Source organism: Heterocephalus glaber, unplaced genomic scaffold (genome assembly GCF_053883595.1).
Source record: "Heterocephalus glaber isolate CG9 unplaced genomic scaffold, H.glaber_assembly_v1.0 deba00001553, whole genome shotgun sequence".
Lineage (NCBI taxonomy): Eukaryota > Metazoa > Chordata > Mammalia > Rodentia > Bathyergidae > Heterocephalus > Heterocephalus glaber.
Window position 1 is genome coordinate 16,125,299 of NW_028258344.1, and position 25,028 is coordinate 16,150,326.

The 25,028-nt window shown below is 41.0% G+C and overlaps 1 protein-coding gene across 11 annotated transcripts in view; it reads right to left on the reverse strand.

Moving 5' to 3' along the window:
• The window catches only part of Eya1 (EYA transcriptional coactivator and phosphatase 1), a 431,890-nt gene that overhangs the window by 369,025 nt on the left and 37,837 nt on the right, over window positions 1–25,028 (reverse strand). Inside the window, exon 1 of one of the 11 annotated variants that reach the window (XM_087190473.1) lies at window positions 8,735–14,990. The exons of 9 other annotated variants lie outside the window; for them this stretch is intronic. The gene's annotated coding sequence lies outside the window, so the exon portion shown is untranslated. Of the gene's footprint in view, window positions 1–8,436; window positions 14,991–25,028 lie in introns of those variants that run through there. One more of the 11 variants, XM_087190464.1, reaches the window with a different exon arrangement.

A 25,028-nucleotide genomic window follows, 5' to 3' on the forward strand; every position in this document is an offset into this window, starting at 1 on the left:
GGCTTGATCTTTCATGATTTATAAATAAGCCTGCCTCTATTATAGTACTTATCTATGGGGCTGCAATTATTACCCTACCTGTCTCCTTGGCTCATTGCAGTTCCGTGAGGGCAAGGACTAGGTCTAAATTTCATGTCCTGGCCACATATGGCACTCATCAAATATTCTGAATGAATAAATGAATGAATGAGTGTTGTTTATATGATAATTTTTTAATGTAAAACAATTTGTTTCAGGTATCCAAGAAAACGGGCTCAAGCAACAACAGGTGAATAGATTGATGTCTATCCACTACTTACTACCTACCTACCTACGTACACACATGGAAATAGCTATTTATAAGCTGTATAGACCTACACATAAGCATATATGGAGGTAAACTTGAAGTGGCGTTCTCAGGGTCTTTGTTTCAACCTGGGACAGTTCCTAGAAAAGGAGTGTAAGAATGTCCAAGGAGGGTATTATTTTAGATTTGTGGAGTCATAGAGACAGAAGCTCAGTATCAGAGGTACCCAATGTGACAGGGCACCATAAGTCCATAATCCATTCACAAATTGTCCTTACACTTACCCTGCCCCAGCAAGGAAACTGAATCATCACCCACTTTTGAATTTACCCAGAATGCCCAAATCCTTTACCTACCCACTCCTGAGTCAATTATACGAGTACTCTCTGGAAAAGAGTGCCCTTTGGAGTTATACACAGTGGAAGCCTCTCCTGCTTTTGGTCACTGAAGTGCAAGGTTTCCCCACAAAGAAACAAGGGGCTGAGAGATGTTCTGGGGCTCTGCCTGCCAATCCCAAGACTTGGGGCTGTTAGCCACTCTGAAGATAGAGGAAAAGTGTAGAAGGATGGTCCTGAAATATACTTTACCATTCTGTTAAGTAGGAAGAAAAGATTAACTGAGCCAAACATTGAGAAATAGCTGCACAGTGTTAAGCTGGCCATGCATTTGGAGCCTGAGCATGGCCACTGCAGTCCACGACAGAGAGAAGAAGGGCCCTCACAGCTCCAGGTAGGGGTACCCCTAACTAACATTCACAGTCCTAGGCCAGCTACTTGCTTGACCATCTGTTGCTGAGAAGAACCTGCAGTTGATAACAGGAGAAGGAGGAGGCTTCCCCAGGAGAGGAATAAACAAGAAGTGACAGCCTGTTTCAACTGGTCTTTTCAACACCTGAAGGAATATGTCTTCTCCAATGCTGGGGAAGCCCAGCTATGGAATGAGGGAGGAGAGCTCGCTGCTGACAAAAGGGAGCTTTGGAAAGCAAAGTTCTGGACTGCTGATGAAAAGCTAACTCTAGTAGGTAGACTTGCCAGACACGGGATTAATATAAACTTTAGGAAATTCCTTACCCTTGCCACTCTTGGAGGGAGGGAGGGTAGTGGCAGAAAGGAGTTGAAAGAAGTCAACACACACTAGCAAATAAACAATGGTAAGTAAATGTTAGATTGAAGTACTGATTAACTCTCCAAAACAAAATAGCAAACAGAGACTACAATCTGACAAAAATTTGTAAACATACAAAATCACCCTTGGGGTCCCAAAGACATTATGAAGTTGGGCCCCTGGTGATGAAATTGTAATTATTCCAATAGCACTCTGTTCCATACTTGGAAGTGGGATATTTTATGTCCTATTATAACCAATAAGCCTATTGACTTTCAGAATATAGAATACAGAAACTATAAAGCATATGAAATAAAACATCTATTATGTACATTGGTGCTATGATTTAAACTGTCCCTGGGCTGCCAGTCTTTCTGTCCAATGCCACAAAAAACCCTTGCTACTGAAATAAAGAGAGAAAGAGAGAGAGGGAGGGAGAGAAGGAGGGAGGGAAAGAGCTCTGAATCTAAAGTTTTTCAACTTCAGGAAAATCTGTATTCATATCACACAGATACTTGTTATTTTTTGACCCACTAACTACAGTCAGGCCACTGATAAGCAATTGGCATCCCATCTTACATGTAAATATTATATTTGTTTTATTGTACTTCTAATTCATCACAAATATCTTGGCTATTTTCAGAACAAACAATTGGGAAGAGAAAAATTGGAATAAGGGTAGATTACACAGGCATGAAGTAGAGTCAAGTGAGACAAACCATTGGGACAGTTTTTCTAGATTGAAGAAAAATAAGATGGAAGTAGAAATAAGGAGTAATATGATTGATGAAGAAAAGATTTCATTTTTATTTTATACATTGTAGTTATTTTAATTTTTCCTGCTGGTTTTGAAAAATGGGTTGTATTTTAAATGGCACATGAATCATCTCTAATGAACCAGAGACCCATCAGACACTGCTAATAACTTGTGGCTCCTTGAATGAAAGAGTATTTTCATTACAACACACCATCACTTTACTCCTTGCCTTCTCACCAGGTGTTGAGTTTTCCAACATTCCTGAGAAGCAGAAGGAAACTAGTGGTTGAGCGTTGCTTTATAGAAAAGAAAAGGGCTATTCTAAAATATGTCCCCAAAAGACTACAACTACAGACTGAATAAACATATCAAATCAAGGGGTCTCTGAGAAAATTTACAAACAGAAGCCTACAGTAAAATGAACCATTGGATAAATGGCTTCCAGAGACCTGTTCAACTCACTATCCTGTGGCTCCAGAAGCCGCAAGGCACCGTGTCTGTCACTTCTCCTTTCCTTTCCTCACTTTCCTAAGAAACTGGGTTACATAGAGAGAAACAGAGAGTGGGCATAATTGGGTGTGTCCCGCTCCGAAACCCTGTACACTGCTCATTGGGCTTTCCTATGAGAAAGGGTCACACTGCAACCACCGAAGCCATTCGTTATTATCAACCAACTTGATCTCAACCTTGGTGAAAGTCTTTTACCAGGGTAGATGTAGTTTCTACAGAAGCAAATGTGTGCACTAATTTTCTTTCATAGATTTTCTACTCCTTGGTTGGTACTGCTGATTTAAAGTTTTAGTGGGAAGCCTTCTAATCTTTATGAATGTTTAAATAAAAATAATTGATATGATCCTGATGCATAATTAAACATTTATGGGGGTGCAATATAATATTTCAGTATATGTATATATTGTGTAGTGATAAGTTCAGGGTCATTAGCGGGCCTATTATCTTAACTATTTATCATTTCATTGTGGTTAGACCATTCAAAAATCCTTTCTTGTACCTTTTTCGAAATATACACTGTATTCTTGTTGGGTACAGCCTCCCTACTGGGCAGTAGAACTGCTGCCTCCATTTATGACTTCTTTCTAACTTCAGATGAAGAATGAAAGGCAATTAGACAATCAAATGAGTTGACACTAATTAGGAAAATGATGTGTTTACTCGGTAACTAAAGTTGAATTCAAACTATGTTTTCGAGACCATTAGACATACAAATTATTTTAATGTAGCACTTACTTCATTAACAATTTTATGAAAACACTAAATAAATGCTGATTGACTGTGATTGGTGGCACACTCATGAGGGGTCTGAGGCTTAGTGGTGAGTGTTACCAGCTGCTTAAGAACTACAGCCCTATAAATCCTATATGTAATAAAGGAAATGCAGGCATCCAAAGGAAAATAATCTAAAACACAATCAAATTTCTCTACATTGGCATACTGATTCTGCTGCACCTATTGAATTTAGGGCATTGCAAGTCCTTCATCTATGTTATTTGTATATAATGTATTATAGAAATAGTTTTGCAGCCTATTAGGACTTTAGTTTCAGTTTAAACAACCCATGCTCCAGAATAACTAGTGGTAAAAAAGTAATAACTGGATCCACTCAGTGGATATGTTCTCTGCTGACTAAATTAAGTAACTATACCAATGATGAATTTTCTTCATTCAAAAAGAAAAAAGAAGATATGAAATATCTACGTTATATGGAAAAATCAACCACCAAATAAAAACACCTTAGGATGTCAAAAATGTACAGCATTTTTAAGATGTTCAAAATACATCACAGCAACTCAACCATGATGGAAAGCAGAACTGTGGCCACATAGGTTGGAGTTTGATGAACCGCAGAGAGGCAGGAGGAAATTTTGGGGTGCTGAAACTGTTCTCTATCTTGAGGGTGGTGGTTACATGAGTGTACTTAATTGTTAAAACTTAGTGAACTATACACTTAATAAACAAGCATGCAGGGTGCCCATGTGTGTGAGTGTGTGTGTGTGTTGATACTGGGGATCAAACTCAGGGGCACTTTGCCACTGAGCTACATCCTCATCCCTTTTTTATTTTGAGACACGGTCTTGGTAATTTGCTTGGGCAACTCGCAAACTTGTGATGCTCCTGCCTGAGTCTCCCAAACAGTTGGTATTACGTGCATGTGTCACTGTGCCCAGCATACAGCTGATTCTTTAAACTATGCCATGAATTGTATTTTCTATGAGTCTTCAACTTCTTTTCTCCAGTACCATCAAGTAAGTATCAAACTGCTTTAACAGTGACTGCCTACTTCAGTGGGCCTGGTAAGTAGCCCTTGCTCCTTCAATTCAAACATGATTTAATGCTGATTTTTCTTCAGATGTTCTTAAGTAGTCCTCTCTCATATAAGTGACACTTACTCCTAATTGAATCAATTAGGGCTCAGCAACCAGTAGCATTCACATTTAGGTGTAGAAGTGAAGAAGTTGAAAATATAACTTTGGTTTAAAAGGTGAAGATTACAAAACATATACTCTTCAATTCATATGCTAATAATTGATATGATCCTTCAGTCTGTAATTTTTTAAAGAATTTAAATCAGAGTGGTCTGGTGTTCATACTCTGGATTACATTCAAAAGGCACCTGGTCTGTGGCTCAGGATATAGCTCAGAGGTAGGGGGGTAGCCTAGCATGTCCAAGCCCTGGGTTCAGTGCCCAGCACTGCAAAAATAAATACATAAATAAATAACCTGGTCTGTGCTTAGCCCGCAATAAGTCTAGCAGGCAAGAAATACAATGCAGTTTTATTTATAAAAATACAATGTAAGCATATTTATTACTCAGGTGTTATTTTCTGCTTAATTCAAAAGCAGTTTCAACCATAGATACAGGCATAGACTTCAATGTCCAGCTCATTAGGTAATCTATTTCATCCAGGGGACCCAAATTCATTAGACCTTAGAATTAATGCACATTACATGTGCCAATTTGAGAAGAACTAGAAAATAAGTAACTCCCTACTGTGTTCTAAAACCATACCTCAGAACCTAGACAATCACAACTAGTTTAGCAAAGCAATTTCCTCATTTCCTGGATGCTGACTCTTACTTTTAGTTGCTTCTTGACCAGAGTAAGGATTGCCTGATGGAACAAGACTGCAGGACTGCAATCTCAGAGGCCAAAACACCAAAAATAAAAAGTAAGGCAGAAAGCATTACATTATCAGAAAACAGGTACTGACTCAGAGTTTCTTTGAATTTTATTCTTTCCTTAAAACCAAAGGATAACATACATTAGAACAAAGGTAGAAAGGTTTAATAAATCTGTATATCCTCAATTCCATGAGAAAGAACTTAATGGGAGGCATTATTGGACAGAAATAAACATATTCTGTATATTGTGAAGGGGCCACAGAAGGAAGTCATGGAATCTGCATTTCTACCTTGGGCAGGGATCCTCTGAAACATCCTTGGAGAAAACTGACCTGCTTCTGTGTAAACACTTGTGGGTACAGGAATTCTCCAGCTTCTCGGGCCATGGTTCAGAGCTGGAATGTGTTAACTTTAGGAGATTTCCCCTTATACTAAATTGAAATTGACTTACCTAAACCTTCTTCTATAGGGCCAATATTTCTTCTAAAGCAATACAAACAATACTTCGAGATTGTCCTATCCAAACTATTCCTTGAAATGTTTGAGGTTTATGATGATAGACTGTAACAGCTCTTCTCTGTGGCCCCAAAACCTTACTATACATCTTTTAAAAATGAGTTGCTTTCTGGTCTTTCTCAATAGGACCCATGGCCCACCTTTTGGTCAATGGCTTCTGGATCCAAACACCATTGGCACTTACTGAGCTTAGAAACAATGTCTTCTGCAAAAGAACCATATTCAAGTCATAATTCCTCTGCAACATATTTGGGAAAACGGATCCATCCCTGTGAAATTCTCATCTTGTTTGTTTCTGCCTATCAGTCAAGCTCTCTCAGATTCTCTTTAACTCATGACTCTGTAAGCCAGTGACTGAAATATCCATTCCAACCTTGTATAATATGCCAGCCTTATAAACCATTACTCTAGCTTTCTTTTTTTCAATTGCTGATAGAAGTGATGAAGGAGAGAAAACTAAAACCAGAGCCAGTCCTAATGAATCAACAGATACAGAAAAAGACTACTGAAGACTTGAGGCAGGAAAGTAAGGATTTAAGTTTGTAGCTCTGACACTTCATTCTATAATCTTGGAAAAAAATCTCTGAGCCTGGTTCTTCATCAATGCAATGATGTCAATACCATCTCATAAGATGGAGAACACTAGCAATCTGTCAGACACATAGTAGATGCTCAATAAAATGTGCACAAGTGAACGAGACATGCATTTTGTAAAGAAGGTAAAGTCGTAAAACTATAATGCTATACAGTTTCTTTCATATGAGAAATCCAGGTATTAATAAAGAGCAAAATAAAAGCTAGATAAAAGGAAACATGAGGATAGATCTTTTGCAAGTGGGAAGGGAACCAGGAGATGGAAGGAATGGAATTAAGATGTGTCAAGTATGTGTACCAAATACCCACAATAAAGGTGGTCATTATGTGTCATAAACATCTACTAATACAAAATCATAATGCAATTACTTTGGTCTCTAGTTTTTACATCCAAACATCATGAGTTAGAGCATGTCATTCAGTTGCTTAAAGACAATTAAGATACTTACTGCATTTCAGGTTAGTAAGATAATTAGTAAAACAATGTTGTTTTTGTAGCACTCCTCTTTAATTATCTTTTTGAACACTGACATTTCTGTTTGGCTAAAAATTCCTGTCCTCCACCCCCAGTTTGGTTTTCACTGTTGCTCTTTGAGACAGGATCTCATAATGTAGTCCAGGCTGACCTAAAAGCCTAAAACTTGCTGTGTTGCCCAGGCTAGCCTTGAACTCACTATCCTCCTGCCTCAGCCTCTCAAGTGCCGGAGTGTCTATCACCACTATAATCTTTCTTAACGTTTTTTTCTGCCTTCTCTATAGCCTGTCATGTGCTCTCATGGTGAAACAGAATCTTCTGTCTCGTGAGCAGGGAGCAAATCTAATTTAGTCCCATTTGGTGGGACATCCAAGTCCTTTCTTAACTGGCTGCAGCTCCCTTCTAGCCTGTGGCTCTCTGTCCTAGTCCTCTTCTGCTCACCTGCAGCTCCAGTCACCTACCAGTCTGCAGCACTTTCAGATGTCCCTGGGGCCAACCACTCCCTGCAGCTGAGTGTTCTTTCTACCCAGACTCTTACACAGCCTTAAGACTCACCTAGGCCACTCTTGCAGGAAGTCTTGCACACCTTGTCAGTTTTTCTTCCTGTTTGAGCATATTGTGTCACAGTTGTCCACCAGCCTGCTTCAGGGCCGATGCCATTTCTATCCATGTATCAAGATGCCCTGGACTGTGCACGTGACACAACATTGGCTGAATGAACAACTCAGAACTAGACACACAGGATGCTTAGGGTACCAGGGACCATGACAGGAAGGAAGAATCCTGCATGGCAAGGTGGACATCCTGATCCTACATTATTCCTGCACTTCTCTCTCATGGCTGAGATCCTCTGTGCTCACCAGTAACTTTGTATTGATTCTCTGGAATGGATAATCAATTTGCACTTTGTGACAGATTTGAGTTCCTCTCCCATCCAATTTTGAGAAGTTCGAGTTTTATGAGATGATTTATCTAGCTAGCAGTACTTAGTTACCAGAAAAATAAATAAATAAATAAAAATGGGGCAGGACTTAATTAACATAAAAACAAAGTTGTTTACACAGTACGAATTACTCCCACCCACTCACCCCCAACCCTCGTGAAAGGTGAAACAGATCTTGCTTATTTTTCCTTTCTTTCCTAATTATTCATTGACATAATAATTGCTCCACGTTGTCCACGCCTCCCATTCATGTGCTACTTCTTTTAACTGGCTTCTTTGATTTGAACCGATCAAACCACTTTTGGCCAAAGGAAGGAACTACCGGGGCCACAAAACGCTAAAAATAAATATCAACTTGCCCCAAATACCCCCCAAATGTTTCCCATTATTGGAACCTTGAGCGCAAGCAAAGAGCACTCACATCAAATGAGGCCGAGATGGCTCCCCCTACTGCCCCGACCCCTGACGTCCCAATCAGTCACCACCTCCCCGAAGGAAAACAAACCGACCCCAGGCACATCCTCCACGTGCAGCGCCAGGCAAGGAAGGGGGCGACAGCGGCACCGCTCGCCCCGACGCGCTTCCCCACGGCTGCGCGCGCCCCGCGAGGTGGCTTCGCGTACCTGGCGGCGGCGCCCTCGGAGGGACAGGCGGCCCCTCGGCCGTCCCGGACGCGGATCGCCGCCCTCCGTGCCCTTGGGGCCGTGGGCGTCAGTCGCCCGGGGCGCCCGGCTGCTGCCACGGAGGCCAGGAGTCAGATTTAGTTTCACAACAAAGTCTCCTCGTCACCGCAACCCAACTGGAGGCCAAAGCTGGCGGCGAGGCCGGGCAGGGGCGGGCTGCGGCCACCGCGGTGCCAAGGTGGGAAGAGAGGGCGCGAGGCGAAGGTGGCCGGCACCAAGGCCGGGCGGCTGGACTTACTCGTGCACCACTTCGGAGACGCGGGGCCGAGGAACCGGTTCTTCCAAAAGCAAACCGAAAATGGGTAACGGAGAGGCCAGAGCAGCGCCAAGAGGGGTTCTGTTCTGGCTCGGTGTTTAAGGCGAAAACCCCTCTCCAGCTTCCAGAAATTCGAGTCTGTGGTGGCTTTTTTCTTGCTTTTTAAAAAACGTGCCTGTGCCTCCGGAGTCGAGGGCGCCCTTCTCGCGGTTCTGAGTGAGCAGCGACACCAAGGCCGGCATCGGCGAGGGGAGCCCTCTTCCCAGCACCCCTGGGCCTTGCCAGTACTCGCTCACACTCCAGCCCCTTCCCTGGGCCCCGACTCCCCTTGGCGCTGGAGTCTGAGCCCAGGCCTTCAGCCCAGCCCCGCGGGGTGTCTCGGACGCTGGCCTTGAAGCGCTTTCTAAACGAGAGGCCTCAGAAATGGGGGTGGGGGGGTGCTGGGGTGTGCTCCAGAACCCGGGGGAGCTAGGTGTGCTGAGGTGGTCCTGAAGGACCGGGAGGATGGACAGACAGGTCGGGTTGGGGGGCTGGGGGTGGCATTTTTGTTTTTGTTTTGTTTTTAAGGGGGATAAGATATTAATTACTGTGTAGCCAACATAAATCTTATTAAAACATCTGGGATTCAATTAATTTTCAAGGTGATTTTTAAAATATGTACCCTAACTTCTGACACATAAGGAAACAAGCAAGGAGTGGTAAGTGGATGACTCCAAAGTTTTGTAGGGGAGCCCAGACCAAAAGCTCATTATCCTTTCTACTAAAATTTTACCTTTCTTTGCACCAAGGAACCCTTTGGGAGGTCAGGGCAAAGTTTTCATAACACCAAATTCTTCTGCCTCTTTGGCTTAATGGAAGCTAAACAGTGTCTGGATTGAACGAACCTGTGAAGTATTTCAGCATTGGATGAAGCAGGCACCACAGGCGGGTAATCTGAGCTAGTCCTTCAGGAACTTCCTATTACTTGATTAGGGAATCCAATCTAGAGCAGTGAAAGATATGCAAATATCTTGCTGATTTGCTTTTATAAGGACTCATCACTTCTCTGTGAGCATAAAAATACTGCCCCCATTGATTCAAATGAAATAATGTGCAAGGGCCTTGGAAAGTCGGAGGCCCGGGGTGAGTGCAGGTATTGTTCTCTTCCAAAGCCCTCTAGACTCACATGCTTTCCTGTTGTTTCTAGTAGTCACTAGGTATCTATTGACTTAGGCTGGATACCATGAAGGTAGAGTCAGGATAATGAGACCTAATCACCTTCAAAGACCACAGGTTAGAGATTCTGAGATAAAACTATCCAACACACAAGAAATAATTAGAAATCTACACACAGACTGATTTTTTTTCAATCCTAAACTGTTGTATGTTTATATGTATGCAAACCCAGAAACTTTCCAGGAGACAGCATGCAGATTGGGTGAGAAGACTTCTTATAGAAGTCAATGCATTGATAAACTGTGTTAACTCAGTAAGATCCCAATACTTTGCTCAAATACAAACAGTAACCAGACTAGCCAGTTGATAAGAATGGCTTCACCTGTTCGAATGCATTGCTTTTCCTTTCCACCCAGTTATAATATAAGAATTTCCATCACAACAATAACCAAAAAAAAGTGAATGCAAAGCCTCTTCAGAGCTTAAGTGATTGAAAGTTTTATTTAAAGGGGAAGTAACAATATCTCCCAAAATACAAAATATATGTCTGATAAGAGCTCACCAAAGGCAAAGGAAGTTTCTCTTGTCAAGGATTGTAGGCATGGTATTTATTTTAAAACTATATTTTAACCACCAATCCTTATAATTCAGAAGTAACATAAAATCTAAAATTTGTATGTGTTAATACAAGAATCCTGTGATCAATTCATCCTGGTGTTTCCTTAAATACATAGACAAAACAACTCTGAACCTAAATATCTTACCTTCACTCCCCCCCCAAAATTTCTGGAAACCTAATTTCATATGGTCTTTGTCTAAACACGAATCTAAATTTTGAACCAGTTTCTGAATTCAGAGGTATGGAGAATTGTTTCATTATTGCTCTTTCAAAAATGCCATGTGTTTGAAATATTGGTCATACTAGATTCAGAAGATAAAGGCATATTCAGAATGTTCTCGTAAGTAAAATTATTTGGACAAAGTGTATTTCTTTTAGTACAGTATGCAAATTCTTCATATTCTCCAAAACGGGAGTAGCAAGAGCCAATTGATTGAGTATAATGTATTCCAGACACTTGCTGGAATAAACAGTGCTCTCAAGCCCCTCACATGCACAGCCAATTGGGAGCTGTTGACTACTTGAGGTTTTTACACATCTCTCAGCCAACTCAGAAATCCAAATTCCAAATCAATTGCAGGCACACAGTGTGGATTTACAGTCCTCCTTGGACAAAAGGTCACAATCTGCAGATGCATTATACCACCCAAGATAAGATTTTTTTACACAAAATAGACTTAATTTTTATTTGACATTAATGAAATATGAATACATTCTTCTATAAAAACTTAAATGACCTTTGCAACCCCAAACCAAACATAATAAGAACATATATTCGTAATTATTCATTTCAGAATATGAGTTTGTATTCATATCTTAATGTGTATATAGATACATGTATCTGGAAAATTTCCATGTGACTAGTAAATGTCATAAGTACACACTTATGTATCTGTTAGTTTATGTTGGACTTAGAACATTCAATTGTTTACATGTCATAAAATGCTACTTACATCTGCTACCCAAACCTAGGTATGTGCAGTATAAAGCCATGCCAAAGATTTTTGCACATGAAGACACAAAAATTGCTCAAGTATAGAGTTATACTTTGGTTTATGGTATAAACACAGAACACATGTGACAAAAATGTACATTTAAACTCAGGTTCTATTCAAATTCTCAGATACACATCTACGGAAGACAAAAGACAAAAATTAACAGAGAATTGTAGTTCTCTGGGCATTGTACTCTGCCTACACTGATAGTTTAGGTATATTGTGACCAATCCTAGTTTAAAAGAACCCTCCACAGACACACCTTTTTGTTGTTGTTTATTTTTCTTTGGAACCAGGAATCAAACTCAGGACTTTGTGTGTGCCAGGCAGGCAAGGTGCCACAGAGCTAAATCCCTGCTCCCCTCAACACACACATTTTGAAAATTCCTATTTTACTTACTGTGAGAATGGAATTTTACTTAGAAAACCTTGCCTAATGCATCTGATGGGAGTTTTCCATAAGAGGATAAAAATCCAGCACAATAATTTAGATCAAGATTTATTCTGGAGCATCAACACAAAATACTAGACAACATGGGAACAGCCAAGAGTGATGCCAATTCCACAGCTGTGAGGTAGGAATTTCCTCATGTACAGGAGCAATTTAAAGAAACTTTTAAAAAATCTATTTTTTAAGACTGAAATTTCTTCTTTCACTTTGTTTATATTACTTAATGAAGTTGGAATCATGTTAACTCCTTTAGTATTGGAGTGTATCTGGCTAGAGGGCATTAATGGAAGGCACAGAAATAATAATACCAACAAAAGTTATACACAAGAGAGAAAAACAATTCTGTCTGTTGATCTTCTCATAAATGTCTGAAGTAAACCAAAGAGATTACTCACTAGATAGGAACTTATTGCATGAGCCACAAATTTTGACTTTTACATGAAATTTCTTGTTAATACATTAGGACTGGCTTTCCAAACCACCTATTGTTGAGTAACATTAGGAAATTTGTTTCCCCTTATCAAGATTTCTAAAGGTCAGTGCCAGATTCTTTAATAATACCAGGCATTCTGGCTATGTTCAGTGAGAAGATCTAGGATGAATGGTAAAGTTTACTTTTGGATTATGTACTTAGAGTTTAGGAGACCAAAGAAGAGATGCAATATAAGGATTCCTCCCCAGATTTCTATCAATGTGAAGACCTGAGGTTAATTTTCAAGTGATGTTTTGACCATGTCCCATATCTTGTAAATACTATAGTACATTTTATTTTATGCTTAATTTTTAAAACACCTGTTATGTTGAACTTTCCCCTTTAGATGAATCTTCCAAAGTTATTGTTTCTTTTTATATATTTAACCCAATTTGTCTATTTTTTCTATCATTTTTGTTTCTTGAGATATATATATATATTCTTCATGGTCAACTACTATTATAGGTGGAGATTTCCTGAGCTTCCAAGTTAATTTTATTCAGATAATATTTCTTATTAACATATTAATTTGTGAGTTGACTTTACCTTTATAAAGACATGATCCCTAATATGTGCTCTGGGGGAATATGATTCCTCAACGTGGCAGTCACATGTTCCATCTCTCCTATCAAAAGCCAGCAGTTTAACTGTTCTTTTAAAATTTCTGTCATGCCACATGATGAACAAACATCAGATTTACTATTCTTTCTCACAACCAAGGAATTTAAAAAATGAGAACTTTTCCTTCAAAATTAAAATTGCTGGAGCCTTTTTTTAAAACTGAAAATATGGCTCTTCCAGTATGGTTTAGAATAGAATTGGCCACTCCATAAACAAACCCTGGTGGCCAACAGAACAGAAATACTTAGATGTTTGATTCATGAATAATATTGAATTGGACCTCGAGTTTATGACTTTTAGATTCTATTTCTCCAGATGTACTACTTGCTCCTATCTACGTTCAATCTCATTTACTATTTACTGACCATGCTTTTGGCAGATAGCTGATAGTACTTCTGTTGACTTTGGTGTATTATTAAACTAAAAAGTGTATTTTATTCTGCAAGTTCTGCCATCATACAAATTAAAGCTAAAAAGGTATAGCCTTATTTCAGAGAGCCGAGGAGATGAAAGCTTGGATTCATTGAAAAGACCTCACAAAGTGTTTATTCTATAGAAACACAGATTGTGGACAGAGACCCATTAGACAAAACAGGCAACTTTCTGTTGGCCAAAAGTAAGCCTGAAAAGTAGTACTAGAAGTTGCAGTAAAGATAATTTTCAAACTTCCTCCTCCTCTATACCTAACCAAGCATCACCAAAGTGCCAAAATCAGAGCCAAAGGAGTAGTAGAAGGCAGAAAACAGACAATCCCTTGTTGCTTGACAAGCATAAAATATTTAGAGTGAGGAAAATTATATTTCCAAGAGTGTAATTGTTTTCACTTCTTTAACATGTAACAAGAAGCACCCGAAGAGCTAATCTCAGTAATGAAAACCTAATGTGTCCTGGAATATCAGTCAGATATTCAGAGGGCTGACTTGAAGATTGGAAGTGACTTCTTTTGTTTTGCTGCCTACTTTTTTTCCTTTTTTGTTTTATTCTTTGCCTCCATGTGGTTTTTCACCTAACACTACATATTTTGTTTGTATTGTTTTGCCAGAGAATTCTATTCTCTCAGACAAATGCATTCTTCTTAAGCTATCCTTTAAGGAACAAAACTGAAAATGCCTTCATAGAATTACATAAAGCAATGCTTTTATATGAATATATATTCTCTGACTTAGAGCCCACAAGCAAATGTCTATGGTGAGTTGGAAGGGAGAGACTTCAAAACATACATTTTATCATTCATTTTTCAGAATGTTCAGTATGCTGAAAACTAATGGCTGTTTTATTCTGAAATCTTTATCCTAGGATTTTATTTTTTAATTTGCTGAAGACCTTGAAGTAGATGGCTTGTCCAATAATTTGCCTAAATCTAATATGATATAGATACTTCCCTTCAAATCATAAGATTTATATATGCAAAAGGAAAACTCAAATTACTTCACAATCAGCTAAGGAAACCACTGGTAATCAGCTGGGAAAAAAATGTTTGTTGGAATAAAAAACGAATTATTCACAAACACGAAAATAAGAAAACATGATCCCTGTGGTCACTGCAGTGTGATCGCTTACAGCAATTTTTAATCTTTGAAGTTATGTATAATTTCTTAGCAGTCTCAAGTCACTAATTTAATAAGCTTGGGTCGCGTTCCAGCCAACACGGGAAATTCTTATGTGCAGTCAGATTCCGTGACATGAGTGGAGGGAAAACATAGCCTCCGTTTACCTGCGTATGCTCCATGCTGTTGAAAGTGGATTTCCAGTGAGGCTAGGCACAGAGGGACATGAATGCATGTTGAACATTAATTGTGACCTAGAAATGCTGATCAAACCGTTTCCGTCGGAAAGATTTTATTGAAATGCTGCGAACGTGGCTTCAGGGAACAAAAATGGATGACCCATTTTGTGTGAAAATTGATCTAGAGGAGAGAGGGAGGGAGGGAGGGAGGGAGAGAGAGAGAAGAGAGAAGAGAGACCCCAGACCGACTAAGCGCCTGGGGCTACCTGGGAGGAATCCGGACCAAAGACCACAAAGCGACTCGAGCCTGGTTCAGATAGTCAAACAAAATTCACCTCAGGTAGGAGGGTTCTCTGTTGTTGATTTCGCCTCCACTCTAGGGAAATCTTGCTTCTTAAGCAAGGATCCTCTCTCTCCTCAAGCCTAGGACGCTGGTACATTTTGAGGCAGGCTAAGAAAAATCCCGGAGAGTTCGGGGAACAGACGCAGTGCGCAGCGTGCAGACGCGTCCTGTCGCTGTGCCTGTGGCTCTGCAATTCGATTTCAGCCCCCCCACCCCGCCACCCCACCCCCGGGCATTATTTTTCTGACTACTTGAGAAGAAAAAACAAAAACTGTGTAAGAAACTCCAGAAGAGACTGTGCGATGCGAAACCACACACGTGGTCCTGCAAATTGGACGGGAGGGTGGGGGAGGCGGGGAGGAGAGGAGAAGTGAAACTAGAAATTATGGTACTGCTTGAGAATTCGAGAACTTCTCTCATTCTGTTTCAATATGTATTGTGTTTGGTTCTTCCCAGCTGCGCCTATCCAATAAAAGTGGAAGCGGCCAGACGGCGGCCGGGACAGTGACGTTTCTACCAACACAATTATACAGGCAGCTGTCGGTGGGGATTTTTGCGGAGAAACCTCCAAGGCAGATGCCGCTTCAGACGCTGTTTCGAAGCGCTAGTAGATTACAGTATTTCCCCAAAGATTGTGAACAGCTCCTTTGTCCAAATCCAAAATACAGAAATGTGTGAACTTTCTGAAGCAAGGCATACAAATTTCATTCATTTATTTAGAGAACCAGTAGAGCAACCGCAGACATCCTTTTATGATCTGTTTCCTGTCGCAAAAAGGTGAGTATCAAGGGAGTGGCTTACTTCTGTAAGAGATTTTGTTTCAGAACGTACCTTCATGGTAAAATAATATCTTATTGTAATAAAATGTAAAGACAAAATTCAGCCAATGTACTTGCATCATTTGGTAAGTAAAATTGAAACATATTTCCCTGGATGGGAGAAGATAAATCAAAGCACCACTGCTGCTGTCTCAATCAAGTCGAGATTTGAGAAAACTATTCCCCCCCCAGAACATTGAGTTTTGCTTTTCTTTTCTAGCATGTCTTGAATTAAACAGAGCATGTTAACAAGATGGTAACGAAAACTCTGCATGATGTAAACATTCAAAGAGAAGAAATCCCAGATTGATTATATTGTAGGGCCAGAGATATTATTACCAGATATCCCTGAAGTAGTGGACTAGAAGCCCTGAGAGGGGCAGGAGTTTAATTGAAAGGGGGGGAAACTGTAAAGAAATTTCTTCCAATTAAAAAATGCATAAAATGTAAATGGAACAAATTGACCTGAGCTTTATTTTTCTAGGATTCAAAGTACTATATATTTAGTAGATTTTGAAGGCCAATTGTCAATTCATGAATGTGTCAGAATAAAACACAGGTACAAATGCCAAATGCCTGTGGTTTGTACAAACTACATAAAGTCACGGGTTTTTGTTTTTTTTTCTATTTAGGTGGATAAATGTAGAGATACAAAATGATAAAGATCGGTCGTGAGGGTTTGTTACTCTCCACGATAGATTTTTTTCCCCCAAGTTTTCATTCACAAACACTTGTCTAGTATTTTAAGCGTGTAAAACTTTAGCAGGCATTTTCTTATTTCGCTTCTCAAAAGTACTTGGGAAAAGATGACCAAAGCAAAGCTTGTAAGTGAGGCGCGTCCCTGCTGCCCGACCTCGGGAAACAATAGGGAGTGTTATCCATCTCTACGAGGATGCTGGACGCGAAAGAAAAGGTGAGGCGGCTTCAGCTGGTGTCCACTGTTCCGGCTCCTTCTAAAGCACCTCTCGCGTACAAAGGAGCGCGCTCATTTGGATTAGAGAAGCAGAACGTAGGGGGCATTTTATCTCGTTTTGTGGGGAGCTCGGATCTGGAAGACCTAGGGGCTGTGGGTCCAACCTGACTTGGGGCGGGTCTGCAGTTGAGGACCGCAGACTGAGCAGTCGCCTCCGCCGCGGTTCAGCCTGCGCCGCCGCCCGCTTGCCCGCGGGATCCGGCAGGGCCCGGGCTGGGAAACCGGCTCCCTCGCGGCGGCACCTATTACCAGCAGCTGCTTCTGCTTAGCCCCGCAAGGATCAGTTTGCTCCAACCCTTGGCCTCTCCCAGGGTTCGGTCTCCTCGCGCTCCTCCCTTCCTTCCCCGCCTCTCCCCTCAGCTGTGCAGTGGCTGCGGCGGGTCACCGCGGTTTCGCAGTCTCTGGCCCAGGTTCCCAGCTCCTGTTTGGGGGCGCTGGGGAGGGAGCAAGAGGAATGAGCCAGGAGGATCCCCAGGCTTTAAACCCCCTCCCGGGAGAGGTTAGAGGAAGGTTCTGGGATTGGGAGGCCGCAGGCGGGAAGGGAAGGGAGCCGGGCTAGACCTGCAGCAGAAGGCTGCCTTTCCAGCGGCCTGGGCGCGCTGAGAAGGAGTCGGAGGCCGGCCTGGCCGGGAGTGGTGCTAGAGTGCCCTCCAGTCCTGCCTGCCACCTGTGGCGCTGGGAAGACGGGTCCGGTGGAGAGGGAGCGGGTCGCGCCGCCCTGGCGCGGGGCCCGCGGGAGCTAGGGAAGTGTTTCCCGGGCCGGCCAGGAGGAGAGCGCCCGGTGACCTCCAGGGCACAGTCGCCCGCAGTGCCCTGCTTCGTCCTAGCACTCCACCTTCTGCGTCTGCTCCCAGGCGCTCACAAAGGTTTCGGTGGAAACCAGGAGTGAAAGTCAGCTTTGCTGTGCCGGGTGGTTCAGGCCACAGGCCGGGCCACCAAGGTACCACTGGTTGCTGCCGGCTGGAGTCGGTATCGCCTCTGAACACCAAGCAGCAGAGGGAGCGCTGGCCTCCACGTGTCCCCTGGTGAGGACACACTGGACCCCTGGGGTGAGCTGTAAAGTGACCTAACGCCCGCCTGCTTGCCGCAGAGGCCTGGTCTGAAACCAAGAACCATCATGAAGGATACGCTTTCGAAGAGAGCTTTCACTTAGTCTGCAGCAGTATTTTGGAAAATGAGCCCCTCGTGGTGGGAAGGGATTCAATTCCTGCACCCTTGCACAGTTTTCTTTTGCCAGGTTAGCAAGAACAACAGCATCTCTGCTGCCCAGACGTGACCAACGCAAAAGGGCCTATCCGGTCCTTCTCCCCGCCTACTGCTTTAGAGTAGGGGGCTCACCCGTCAGGGAAGGGAACACCCATTCGCGCTATCCTGACAGCTGGAGGGATCCTAGCTGCCTTGCAGTCCCTAAACCCTGCAGTTGTGACGAAGAAACTGACTCCCTGAGCTTAACAGAGACCTGTCCATAAGGACAGCGCATTATGCCTGTGGTCTAAAATGGTGTCCTGCGCGCTGGGGGAGAGCTACCATAAATATGTGTTCAATCAGTAGACCCCCAGCCCGGTGGTGGCAGACTCGGGATAGCAACCCAGGTCGAATTCCCAGTGTAAACCCTTTAACTCAATCCATTGCGTAGCCACTAGCTAGGGCGTTTTTCCGTTCAATCCTATACTCACCAAGGCCAGTCACAGCACTCCCAAAGCCTCCATGATGCCCTTTTGCTGTCTTATTCCAGTGAACCAAACCTTAAAATCTTTTTTTCTGATTTCCAAGAATGCTGGGTCTCCAGCCTCCATCCCGCTTCGCTTTCATTCTGCAGTTCTGGGAACTGCCTTGTGGTCACTATCATTTCCTTACTATCAAAAACATCCCGCAGGCAGAAAATTACAATGAGTAAAGCCAAGTCCCCACTCTCTTCCTTTATGGACACCCCCTTTGTTTTAGGGGAGGGGTGGAGCCTTTAAAAGGTCACTTGTGGAAGTCTTGGCACCTCTCCCTCAGCCACCTACCCTCAATATACACTCTGAGAGGTTAAAAAACCATAGATGGAAGATAAGGCAAGCACAAGCCAAGCCAATCTGGTCTTCAGCAAAGGCCTTAGAGAATTTCTGGGATCGTCACTGCTCTAGGGGATCGAGGGACCTCTCCCTGAAAGGAGCCAGGCAAGGCACTGCGAAGTTCAGATTAGCCCATAAGGAGCAGCCAGGTCCCTTTCTGCAAAGCAGTAAGATGACTGTGCAGGTCCCAGTACAGGATCCCCAGATCCCGTTTTCTGGAGAAATGGCTTTGCTCCTGCATCCAGAGCATTTGCTAATTGTCAGTCATGTGCCACCTAAAGACAATAGGCCCTTTTCCAGGTAAAGATGCCCTGCTCCTCCAGGCAGGTATCTGTTTTAGGAGGTGGAAAGAGACTTGGGGGCATTTTGAAAATTTAGATCAGCAGCTTAAAAAATACTCAGAAGAGAGAACATTTGTAAGACTCTCCTTGTGGGGGCACTTTCAGGAAAAGCTAATTTTCACCTCTAGCTAGTGTCTGGCAACAGAAGTGCAATGATAGGATCATTGATGGAATGCGCAAACCTTTGGGGTAATACCCACAATGTTCTTTCTTGAATGGATCCCCCAGCAGCTACCACCTTCTATGGTTGCAGTGAGACCTCACTAAATAATTCCAAATTGAGGACTGTCTACCTAGAAAGCTGTTGAAGGAACTGAGGCTACCCTTATGTAAAACATCTATGGTGGGATCTTAGGATTGGGGTTCCCCTAGACCTTGAATATTTTCTATTCCTTGTGATCAGAGAAATACGAATCCATGTTTATATTTACAACTAAGGAATGTAATGTAACACAAATAAAAATTTTTGGACAATGTAAAGAATTTTCTTTCTTTGGAAGAAATATAACTTTGAGACTTGCTCCTAGATCTGTATACTGATGATGAATTTAAGCAATGTACTCATATAATGTTTAGAGAAGTAGCCAGTGCAGCAGTAAAACTATTCTGCTGTTCCAGCTATCATTTTCAAATAGCCCCTATTCTGCTATAGTACCTGTGTTTGAGATAGAATCCTACAGCACTTCATTTTCTTGTAGCAAAGGTTCCAGAAAAATATTACATATCATTTGGAGGGGCAAATAGAGGAAGAGTGGCATTTTGGAAAACTAGCTTTTTTTTTTTTTTTTTTTTGCAATCTCTTATTTTCCTGAGGTTCATTCTTGCTTCTTCCATCTTCAAACACTGCGAAAGTGTGTATTGAAGTAATATAAAGAGAATCTCCCCTTGGCCAGCCAATATGTGGAGTCTGGGGGATACACAGTGCTGTTAATTCCTCTGAGCTCCATCTGTGGGCACGAAGAAGCCCAGCCATTATGGAGTATTATGCAGTTAAATTAATTAGGCTCTTCCATTACACTGCTGTCTTCTGAAAACGGTTGCCATTTTCCCTTTAAATATCATTATTCCTAGATGTAGTTAGCAGCTGATGCAATTAAAGAGGACATAATGTAAATTTAACAATACCAATAACACTTTCTTCCCTGTATATTGAAAAAAGCGAGAGGGACTAGCCAACTTGTAACTGCCTGCCATAAACAACTGATATAACCCATACTTTAAAACGATCGCCACCTGCTGCGCAAGCGCAAGGACCCGAGTTCGATCCCCCGTACCAAAAAAAAAAAAAGAATACAATGAAACAACCAGTGTGCACTTGGATTCTTCAGTGAATTCTTGAATCAATACTTTTGTTTCATGTTTTCATGTTCTCAGTAATGTTAAGGTATCCAGTTACAAACTCTTGCCAGTAAGAAAGAAAATATGCCCCGCAGTGAACCCTTCTAAACACTTTCAGAGAATCATCCTTTCATTTGTAATTATGATTTTGATTGTCTGCTGTATCTTTGTAATCACCAAAAGATGATAAGTGGACACAATTCCCTACACTAATCACCTGAGTTGAAAAACAAGGTCACATTAACAGACCCAGTAATGTCTCTGATCTTGTACAAAAAAGAAACACATAGGCATAAATTTAACATCAATTATGATGTTTATTCTGCCGCTGCAGAAGCAGATCAGAAAGACTAGTAGCCTAATGAATCTATACAGCAAATATTAAAAACAGATGTATTCCTGTTCCATTAAGAGTCAGAATGAATTATTAATAGGTTATAAACTGCACATTATAATAAAAATAATACAATATAATTTTTTGAATTTGCAGCCTTTTAAGGATTATTGTATCAGTCTTATAGCTAAGAAAGTATTTCGGAAACTCAACATCCAATACTTTTAGGACCAGTATTTACACATCACAGATCATAAATAAAACAAACAACAGTTGTGTATTGTTTGCTCCAGATATTTTCAGCTTTTCTCTTTCATTTCTGATGAAATGGTTAAATGGTTTTAATCTTCTATTAGGATCACTGAAAGGTATGATTTAGTTTATGAAAACGGTAGTTGATTTGAATGTAGCCGATTCAGGCCTGGCATTAATTTTTAATGCATTTGTGGATTTTCCTAGAGTGTTGGATGGGATTTGAAGTTTGAGCTATGTGCCTCTTCTTCAATTCAAAGACATATAGGTGAGGATCTGTAATTACCACCTGTCTCTTTTTTATCCCTGGGTGCATGTTTGGGGCAGGAGATTACACTGGCACTTTCCCTGTGAGTAGTGCAGAATGGATATAGATTCCAGGTGAAGACAGCTGGCAGGCAGGCAGCGTTCTTAGGTGCACAGAGAGTGCATGTAACCTTCAAGCATGATACAGTGACAAAGCCCAAAGCTGCCTTTGATTCAGGATCTCATATCCCTGTGTTAAATGCACAGGAAAGCCTTTAGGTGGTATTAGTACTCCAGGAATTTAAGAATACCAATGTAGTTGAAACAGGGAACATCTCTGGTTTATGGAAATAAAGTTTAGTAAATGGCAGTTGAGTTGAGGATAGGAAACAGAACAATTATATCTAAAGATAGAACTAACTAAAATGAACATTGTGTTATGGGTTAGCCCAAAGTATGTCACCAGCAATCAAAAAGTCAGGCCTTCAACCCCATTTTTGTTCCACATCCCCTCTCTTTCTTAGGGTATATTCTCAAATTAACATTGTACTTTATTTTCGAAAAGGAAGGCCTAGATTTTGAACCTTTGAAAACATTATCCTTCCAAACCTATTAGAGATATAAATCAGGAGAGAGAGGGAAAGGAGAAGGGGGGAGAGAAAGAGAGAGAAGGAGAGTATGAGTGAGATGCTTACATTTTACAGGAGTTTGCCTCTCCCTACTTTTTCTGTCTTCTTGCCTTTTAGTAGAGGGAGGAGAAACCATTTAAAATTCTCTGCAGCACTGACTATAAATTGCATTTTGCTGAAAGGTTTAATACCTAATTTAAAGTCAAAGGACATTTTCTTGACTAGGTCTTTTCGATCATCTGGGAGAAAGTCCAGGTGGCACACTTAATGTAATTCAGGAAAAATTTCCAGCATTGCCTTGTTTAATGCAAACTTTTTTAAGTGGAGCAGGTACTTTCAGATGGAAATTAACATTTTTTACATGAAAGACTATTGGCATTCATTCAAATATTCATTAGTTCAGAACTCTAAAATGTGGATTCAGTGGCTGTTCAGAGAGGGAAATGAAATGGACAAATAATTAAGAGCAGGACTCACAGGTAGTAAAGTTCTTCAGGATACCTTGTGGATAATCTTATCTCTGCAGTAACATTTAAAGTTGGCTAGGAGGTCAACTCTTAATGCTTTTGTGTCATGAAATGTAGTTAACAAAGAACCAGTGCAACACTTCTGGAAACACACACACACACACACACACACACACACACACACACAGAGGTGGATTCTAACACTTAAAGGAATTAATCACTGAATTAGCCCCAAAGAAAAATATGATTACTCATTCAAGGGAAATCTTAATATTTTACTTGTAAACTTCTAGGAAATACTGTTAATTGCATTAACTACCTTTTGATTTTTATTTGGACATGTTTTCAAAGAAATTTTGCAGAATACACAAAGAATTCACCTTCAAAAATAGAAACAAAAATGATCCTGGTATAGTTAATAATCCCTGCCCCCTAGGAGATGTGATGAAACCAAGCCTCAGAACATTTTTTAATGTTGATAGAGCAGGCTTGAAAAAACTTGTCATATAAATCAGACTGTTCTGGGGGCTAACTGGTGTTGTTTTTAAACCACAGAGTGGGCCAATGGGTGTGGCTATGCACATGGTTGAATGGTGAATGTATAGATTAAAATATATTTTGCCACACTAGTTTCCAGAGGATTGTTTTGGCCTGGTGTTCCAAGCCATGAGCCAAAACTTTGGTCAGTATTTTGACAACAGAGCCAGGAAAAACAAAAAAGGCTTAGCCTGTGAAAAAGAAATGAAGATGTAGTGAAGGAAAACAGTAGTCCCTCTGCCACTGCCTTACTCAATCCATATGTGGGCTTAAACACAGGAAATACCCACCATTCACCGCAATCAAGCCAGAGGCTTGTGCATCAGAAAGTGCCTTGTGGAACTAATTGGACTCTATTAAGATTGTCATTGACATGGGAAAGCATTTTGAAATTTTAAATCAGAACATGCAATGTACATAGAAAAAAATAACAGTCACATTGTTGATTCAGGACTACAAATGTAGGCTTAAAACACATAAGGACATGCAAGATTTGTATGCTTTATTCAATGATATAATGTATTAATTATCATTCAGAAGCACGTTTGTCTTCCTTCATTTTATATGTTTGCTTTTAGTTTACAATCTTTATAGAATGGGCAGATTTCCCTGTGTAGGGCCTGGTGCCAACTCACAGGCAAAGAAAATCTAAGCATTGCCAATGTAAGATGATAATCAAAAGTTCATGGTACTTGCCATCAGAGCAAGGTTTATAAAAAAAAAAACCATAGTTTGAAATAATGTAATTTAGAGGGAACTTTTTCATATTAGACAAAAATATACATAGCTTAAGTTTTCATGCATATACAAATTTAAGTTTGCCAACAAATCTTTGGCAAAGAGTATTCCTCAGCATGTCTATTGCAGATGTCTTTAAAACTTACCTAAACATGGCCTACACTGGAAGCTAACCCTCCCTTTGCTACCACTTTAAGGTCCTACATTCAAGTTATATGTGCTTAGGTCTGACAACTCTCAATGTTATGGTTGTCAATCACATTTATTTTATAGATAGGTTATAGAAGTTTAAGTTGTTGCTAATATTCTTGGATCCAAAATCTGTGTTTGGTTTGGTTTTCTAAAAATATGATTTCCCACTCTCATAAGGAACATGCTGTATTTCATCTCCCTAAACTTTTTGGAAGGGATTACATTGGTCAGTTGTGGGGGGCCTTGCCCCCCCCCCCACTGGAATTCTTGAGTGCCCATTACGGACGGACGTGCCCGGGCTTGTTGCAGATCTACCCGGCAACAAGGAAGTAGCCCCAGTACACTCCTCTTGCTCCTCCCCTCTCGCCCTACGGTATATATGTTGTAGCAGCTTCCGCAATAAACGAGACTTGATCAGAAACCTGTCTTGTCTCCATCTCTCGTGTCCCCTGTCCCCTCTCATCCTCGCTCCCCCTCTAGGGTCTCCGTTGACTTACCCGCGGGCCGGGACAGTCAGTCATTTGATTCAAGATTTCTTTTTGTATAAAGGGTGACAATAACTATAACTTCCACCAACAGTAGAAGATAATTGATGATTTCATAGGATGAACTCTCATCAAATTTCTCAGCCCAATGTTGCTACCACTTTTTTTTAGTAATAAGCTTCTTTATTTTGTTGTTTTCAAAATGTATTCTTTTGTCATTGGTCACTTCTAGTGTAGTTCAGCATTTCTCCAATTTCAAAAATGAAATGATTGCATGGAGGGAGGGTATTATAATTTGTATTCATGAAACTTAGATTTACTATGAAGATGTTGCCATCTGGAAAAGTTGGAGAAGCAACAAATCAAGTTGGAGGCTTTGATATGTGTGTGTTTAAATACACAAAGAAAAAAATTGCCATCTGATCATCCAATTACCAACTTCTTTATATGGATTCTGAGAGCTAATATGAATTAATATGAATTAACT